The 7,011-nt window shown below is 47.5% G+C and overlaps 1 pseudogene; it reads right to left on the bottom strand.

The window, feature by feature from the left end:
- Nucleotides 1–4,156: 4,156 nt before the first annotated feature.
- The window catches only part of LOC112549929, a 6,685-nt pseudogene continuing 3,830 nt past the window's right edge, over nucleotides 4,157–7,011 (bottom strand).

Raw genomic sequence — 7,011 nt, 5'->3', positions numbered from 1 at the left:
ACCCCATCCCCCGCCCCAACTAAGGGAAGGGAGGAGAGAACTATAGTTTCCGCTGCAAAATGTCCCTCCAGCCCTGCTTTGAGAACACGGCACTCAGCAGGCAGGATAAATGCTGTAACCTGGATTCAAAGACGCCGCTCTGAAGTGCAGTCACATGGCCTACTTTCTCAATATAGAAACCAGAAACTAGGCCAGGTGGATTCTATATTTAAAAACCTGCCAATAACTGGGGATCTACATGGCTCCAATAGCAGCCAGAGCTTTGGGGTTTCAAGTGCTGTGAGTTGTGTCTGTATCTTGGGGGAGTGACAGCTTAATCTTGTTGCTTGTCTGTATTGTTAAATGTATTATTGACAAGATTTTAAACATCTCCCTCCCCACGTGCACACATCCGCACACGCCGCCTTCTCCCTAACCTGCTTGGAGGTGGGATCTCCTCTCAGGGTAGGACTGTGTGCTTCTTGGACCTATATCCCAAGCTGCCCCCTGCCCTAACCCATTGAACAGCTACATAGAAACCCCCTCTGCCTACCCCGCTTGCACCCTCACATGCTCAGAGCTCACCAGGTGCTGCAGGCTGAAGATACAGGAAGTCTTCCAGTGACAATCCCACAACCCCTTGTTCTCCCTGCCCTTGTGCACCCCACATCCTTCCTCTACTGTGCATGAGGGGAACTGGACCAAGCTAAGGAGAGGAGGAGTGGGCAGGCAGGTCTCTCAAAGGGCCCCTGGTCTATTCCCTGCATGTGGCTGCTGCAAGGGAGACTCACCTGGACTGGGCAGACAGAGGGCATGTCATGTCTAGTCCTCTTAGCCACAGGCAGACTGGCTCCAAGACCAGATGCTCTTACAGGCATCCCCTGCAGGAAGGCTCGCTTCGAGATGGTCCCTGAGTCTGGGCTGAAACATGAGCAGCAAGCCCACACTAGTGTCACCTCTGCAGTGTTCAGGCTGTGGCTGTCAGAGAATAGGCTGCAGGTCTGCCAGCTGGGCACTGCCCATGAGGACCAGATCCAGGGGCAGAAATGCCAGTCTACAACCTAACTCAAGTGAAGTACATCACACAGGCTGTCTATTAGGGCTTTGCGAAATGGCACTGTTCCGTTTCGACTTGCATTTCGACATTTCGACAGAACAGTGTTCCGTTTCGAATTTTGTTTCGAGTCGAAACAGCTGGCCCGTTCTATTCCGTTGAAACAGTTTTGCCGTTTCAACACTGTTTCGATGTTTCGCCCATAGGCTATAATGGGGAAGGTGGAAACAGCCTATAACTCTGTCATTGCGGGCCTGATTTGGATGGAACTTGAAAGACTTGTAGCCTCTTCTGAGGGCATGAAGCCTGCCAAGTTTAAAGGAGATAGATGCCGGGGGTTTGTAGAAACTGCACCCCAAAGTCTTGAAAGCAAAACTTGTGTCACATGTACGTGTTAAGCCACAGTGAGGTCAAAACTTCAGGCATGCTAGTCCCTGCTGAGGCCACAAAGCCTGCCAAGTTTCAAGGAGATAGATGCAAGGGGGTTCAGGGAAACTGCACCCCAAATTCTTAAAAGCATAACTCATGTCATGTGTTAAGCCACAGGGGGTCAAAACTGCAGGTGTGCTATCCCCTGCTGAGGCCACAAAGCCTGCCAAGTTTCAAGGAGATAGATGCAAGGGGGTTCAGGGAAACTGCACCCCAAATTCTTAAAAGCATAACTCATGTCATGTGTTAAGCCACAGGGGGTCAAAACTGCAGGTGTGCTATCCCCTGCTGAGGCCACAAAGTCTGCCAGCTGTCAAGGAGATCAGTGCAGGGGTTCTGGGATCATGGACCCTTTGTTAATCTCAAGTCTCTGCTTTTGTATTATCCTTCCCCCTTGATGACTCTTCATCCGTGGCTGTCTCTGGTTGGTTGTCTCTCTGGTCACATGTCCATGTAGCCTTCTCCTAATCTGGTCTGTTCCCCCAAAACTGGGACTCAGGCCCCCTTCCTCTCTGGGGCCTTGTTGCTGGTGTCACTTATCTTGTGTTATGGGACAGTATGGTACATACTCCCTTTCGTTCCCAGGCTGTTTCCTAGACTATGTGTCCTTGTTGTGTTAGACAAAGCGTCTACCTTGAAGGCTGTGATCTTGTGTTATGGCATGCCCCCCTTCATTCTCAGGCTGTGTCCATCCATTGGCCTTTTTGTTCCAGACAGCCCCTCTACTTCCAGGGCCATGAGAAGCTGTGTGTGTACCTCCCAAGCTCTTTAGAAATCCATTTAACCCCTGCTGTCCATCTTGACCCCTTATAATGCATATATCTATACCTATAAGCCAATTCCTCCCAAAACAGGCCTTTAAATACTGTTTCTAAGCCAACAGCAGGTGCTGTCATATCCATTCCATGGACTCATCTGATAAGGTTTAAGGTGGTACATTCCACCCTACCAAGTATTGGTGGGTCACTATTGTCTGGTATATAAAAAGTTCAATCAGATTCATTAGCACCAGATTTGCATCGTGCAAGGATTGCACCTTGTGGTTTGATGCATGCACTGCCAAATGCAACCAAACATGACCTGGAGTCTTCTGTACTTTGCCTTGCAAAGCCTTCGCTACATCTGCTGGGATAGTGTTTGCTCTTGCTCCAGTATCTAACTTAAAAGCAACTGGCAAGCCAACAATCATGACTATGCTATACCAGGCCTTCTGGGTATCAAAGGTCCATGAATGCTAACTTGCAGACATTGTGCTGACATATTGGGCGCTGACTCCTTTTGCAGGCTTTGGAGCCTCTTCCTTTGATTTGCACATTTTTGCAAAGTGTTTCACTCCTGAGCATCTGTAACAAGTTTCTGCAAAAGCTGGGCAGGAGCGAGGCTTGTGTGTGCTTCCACACTTTCTGCAAGCTCTGCCTTTGTTAGCTGGATTGCCCACTTGTGGAGCGAACTTCACTGATGGCTTGCTTTGTTTTTGCAAAGTGCTCTGGTGTCACCATAATGATAAGTTTATATATATAGTAAATGCCCATTAGTCAGTTTAGGCCAGAATCAAAACTTAACTAGAAGTCAGAGAAATTGAAGCCTAAAGGATTTTAGACAACTAGTCAGAAACTGAGGACACCAAAGGTTCACCACAGTGGTATGGAAAGTCTCAGAAACAGAGGGCACTAAAAGTTCACCGCAGGGGAAAATTCCACTTGGTGGTCAAAACTTTCCCGCCAAGAAAATGTCCATGACATAAGAGCCGAGCCCAAATTTGGGAGTAGTGACGAGTTTGGGAAGGAGGGGCCCATGATGGCAACTCACCCAATATATAAACCGTAATCTATGGTCCCAGTTTGGAGGTAACCTCACTTGCAGAACACCGAAGGAAGAATCGCAAGTGTAGGCTGGATCAGACTGATCACCTGAACCACCCTCTCTGTGAACACGAATCCCTCAGTTCATGCTGAAGCTGCAGAGCAACCGAGTGAGACTGAAGGAAGGGGACTCATTCCTATCACTACTGTAGTGCGCAGGTTTGTTATTACCCTGAAATAGAATAGTTTTCTGATAGCATACTGTTAGGTTAACAATAATTTAGATTATTAAGAAGTATTAGCTTTACAGCTGAATACAAGGCATGACCTGTGGCCTAGCAATGCAGCTGACCACAAGGCAGATTGATAGCTAAGCCTTTGCTTGTGTCAAGTAACCATTTTAACTGTATTAAGCATTTTCTGAGTTAAAAGCAACAAGTATCTCTGTGTCTGTGTGCTAAAAAATCAGCTACAGCAAGAAGTAAGATAAGACAGGGAAACCATTGTTCTGGGTGCACTGGTTGTGTCCTTGAGAAGTATCTACTACTGTGTAAGGTTTTGCTAACATATTATAATGTTACTGTTACTTAACTTTCAGCTTTTAAAAAGTGCTAGTTCAGCTTAATAGAAATATGCTGTTACAAAGATTTGAAAAGCACCGCCCAAGTATTGCTTTTTTTGTTAACCATGAAGTCTTGCCTTGTTGTAATAAGTATAAAAGATCACCTCACCCTTAGGGGGGGGCATTTTGCCTTTTGCTGGCTTTATGGTCTTTGCTCGAGCAAATAAACAGCTGTCTTTCTTTACCCGCGTTGTCTGTCAATCAAATTACAGCTAGACAACGAACCTTAGGGAGATTTCTCCCACCACAAAACTCAGGCAAGAAATCAGGCTAGTTAAAAGACAAGACTTTACCAGATAAAATGCTCTTGAATCCTTTGATTGTTTCTTTTAGAGGTACCAGTTTTCCATCATGGCCTGTGAAGACTTCAGCAACCTGGAAAGGCTGTGACAAGAATCTCTGGATTTTTTTGGGCCCGGGCTACAGTTAATTTGTCTTCCTCAGACAGTTCATCCATTCCCAAAATAGCAATTATATCTTGAAGGGATTTGTAATCCTATTACGGGGAAGATGATTCAAGTTAAGTAATCCCTCAAGCCACATGCAAATGTTAACACTATACCTTATTCAAAAAGGCCAGCTCTCAAAATTCAGTTTTGTAAATCTGAAGAGAGACTCAGACCCTAGTTTGAAATAGATGTTTTGGGAAACAAAGTTGTTATACCTGAAGAATTTTCTGAACATCCGGAGCCACATCATAATGCTCTTGGTCCACAATGTTAGGGTCCATAATACGGGAAGTGGAATCCAGAGGATCTACAGCTGGATAGATACCCAGTTCTGCAATTGCACGGGATAATACTGTGGTAGCATCCAAGTGTGCAAAAGTAGTAGCAGGAGCAGGATCAGTCAAGTCATCAGCCGGTACATAAATAGCCTAAAATGAGACCCTCAGATCAGTTAGGCTCTGGAAGCGGTGAGACGCACAGGTGAAAGCCCGCTGCGTTTCTGCTCCCCCAACCCCCCGAGACCACCCAGCAGCCGCGGAGCTCCCCGCCGACTCCCAGCACAGCCAGAGGTAAGCGGGGCCTGTGGTGGGAGGGGGTTAACCCCTAGAGAGTACTACAGGATAGGGAGGTCCGGGTGAGGGAGATTCCCTGCCCTCCATCAATGCTGACCTCATGAAGGAACATCTTGAGAGGCTGGATACCTTCAAGTCAGCTGGCCCTGACAGTCTACACCCCAGGGTACTCAAGGAGCTGGCGAGCATCATAGCCCAGCCTCTGGCACGGATCTTTGAGAACTCCCGGCACTCTGGTGTAGTGCCCGAAGACTGGAAGAAGACCAATGTGGTGCCCATCTTCAAGAAAGAAAGGAAAGTGGAGCCAGCAAACTACAGGCCAATCAGCCTGATCTCTAGCTCAGGGAAGGTCTTAGAAAAAAGTTTATTAAAGAGGCCATCCTTAATGGACTGGCCAACGCCAACATCCTAAAGGATAGCCAGCACGGGTTTGTTGCAGGTAGGTCTTGCTTGACCAATCTCATTTCCTTCTATGACCAGGTTACCCATCACCTGGACAAGGGAGAAGAGACTGATGTCATATATCTTGACTTCAAAAAAAGCCTTCAATCTGGTATCCCATGATCACCTCTTGGGAAAACTAGCCAATTGTGGCCTTGGGTCCACCACGATATGCTGGCTGGGGAATTGGCTCCGTGGTCGGACCCAGAGGGTGATAAGTGATGGAAGTCAAATCGTCATGGTGCCCTGTGACCAGTGGGGTCCCCCAAGGCTCCGTCCTTGGACCCATATTGTTCAACATCTTCATCAATGATGTGGACACTGGAGTCAGAAGCGGACCGGCCAAGTTTGCCGACGACACCAAACTTTGGGGCAAAGCATCCACACCTGAAGACAGGAGGGCGATCCAGGCTGACCTGGACAGGCTCAGCAAATGGACGGATGAGAACCTGATGGTGTTTAACACTGAAAAATGCAAGGTTCTCCACCTTGGGAGGAAAAACCTGCAGCATCCTTATAGGCTCGGCAGTGCTACGCTGGCTAGCACTACGGAAGAAAGACTTGGGGGTCATGATTGACCACAAGATGAACATAAGCCTTCAATGCAATGCTGCGGCTAGTAAAGCGACCAAAACGGTGGCTTGTATCCATAGATGCTTCTCAAGCAAATCCCGGAACGTCATTCTCCCCTCGTACTCGGCTTTGGTGAGGCCGCAGCTGGAGTACTGCGTCCAGTTTTGGGCCCCCCAATTCAAAAAGGATGTGGAGAAGCGTGAGAGAGTCCAGGGGAGAGCCACGTGCATGATCACAGGTCAGGAAAACAGACCTTATGACAACAGGCTGAGATCTATGAGGCTCTTTAGCCTGGAAAAGTGCAGGCTCAGGGGTGATCGGATGGCCACCTACAAGTTTATCAGGGGTGACCACCAGTATCTGGGGGAACGTTTGCTCACCAGAGCACCTCAAAGGATGATGAGGTCGAACAGTTATAAACTACTGCAAGACCGTTTCAGGCTGGACATAAGAAAGAATTTCTTCTCTGTCCGAGCCTGCAAGGTCTGGAATAGCCTGCCACCAGAGGTGGTTCAAGCACGTACATTGAACACCTTCAAGAAAAAAATTGGATGCTTATCTTGCTAGGATCCTATGACCCCAGCTGACTTCCTGCCCTTCGGGCAGGGGGCTGGACTTTCTGATCTTCTGAGGTCCCTTCCAGCCCTCATGTCTATGAAATCTATGAGAACCCAGTTTTAAAATTAAGCCACTAATTGTTCATCATTCCTCAGACATGCCTACTATGCACTGCCATCTTCAACTAATAGCAACAGTGAATTCTATTGGAAGACAGACGCTACTTAATACCATACCTGTACAGATGTAATGGATCCTTTTTTTGTAGTAGTTATTCTTTCCTGCATTGTACCCATGTCAGTAGCTAATGTTGGCTGGTAGCCTACAGCAGAGGGGATACAACCCAGAAGTGCAGATACCTGGAGATCAAGAGGACAATAGCTTATACTAAGTTAACTAACCTGAATAGTTTGTTCTGAGAATTTCTGACAGAGAAGTGCTGTCTTATCAGTAAGGACCTGACCTACCAAAATTGTGATTTTGTAATCTGGCACTGCCTACAAGATCTGCTGGGGGGGGGGGGGGCTGAGGG

This window comes from Alligator sinensis, unplaced genomic scaffold (genome assembly GCF_000455745.1).
Source record: "Alligator sinensis unplaced genomic scaffold, ASM45574v1 scaffold570_1, whole genome shotgun sequence".
Classification (NCBI taxonomy): Eukaryota; Metazoa; Chordata; order Crocodylia; family Alligatoridae; genus Alligator; species Alligator sinensis.
The sequence above is the reverse complement of the archived record's forward strand: the minus strand, read 5'-3'. Positions and strand labels throughout refer to the sequence as shown.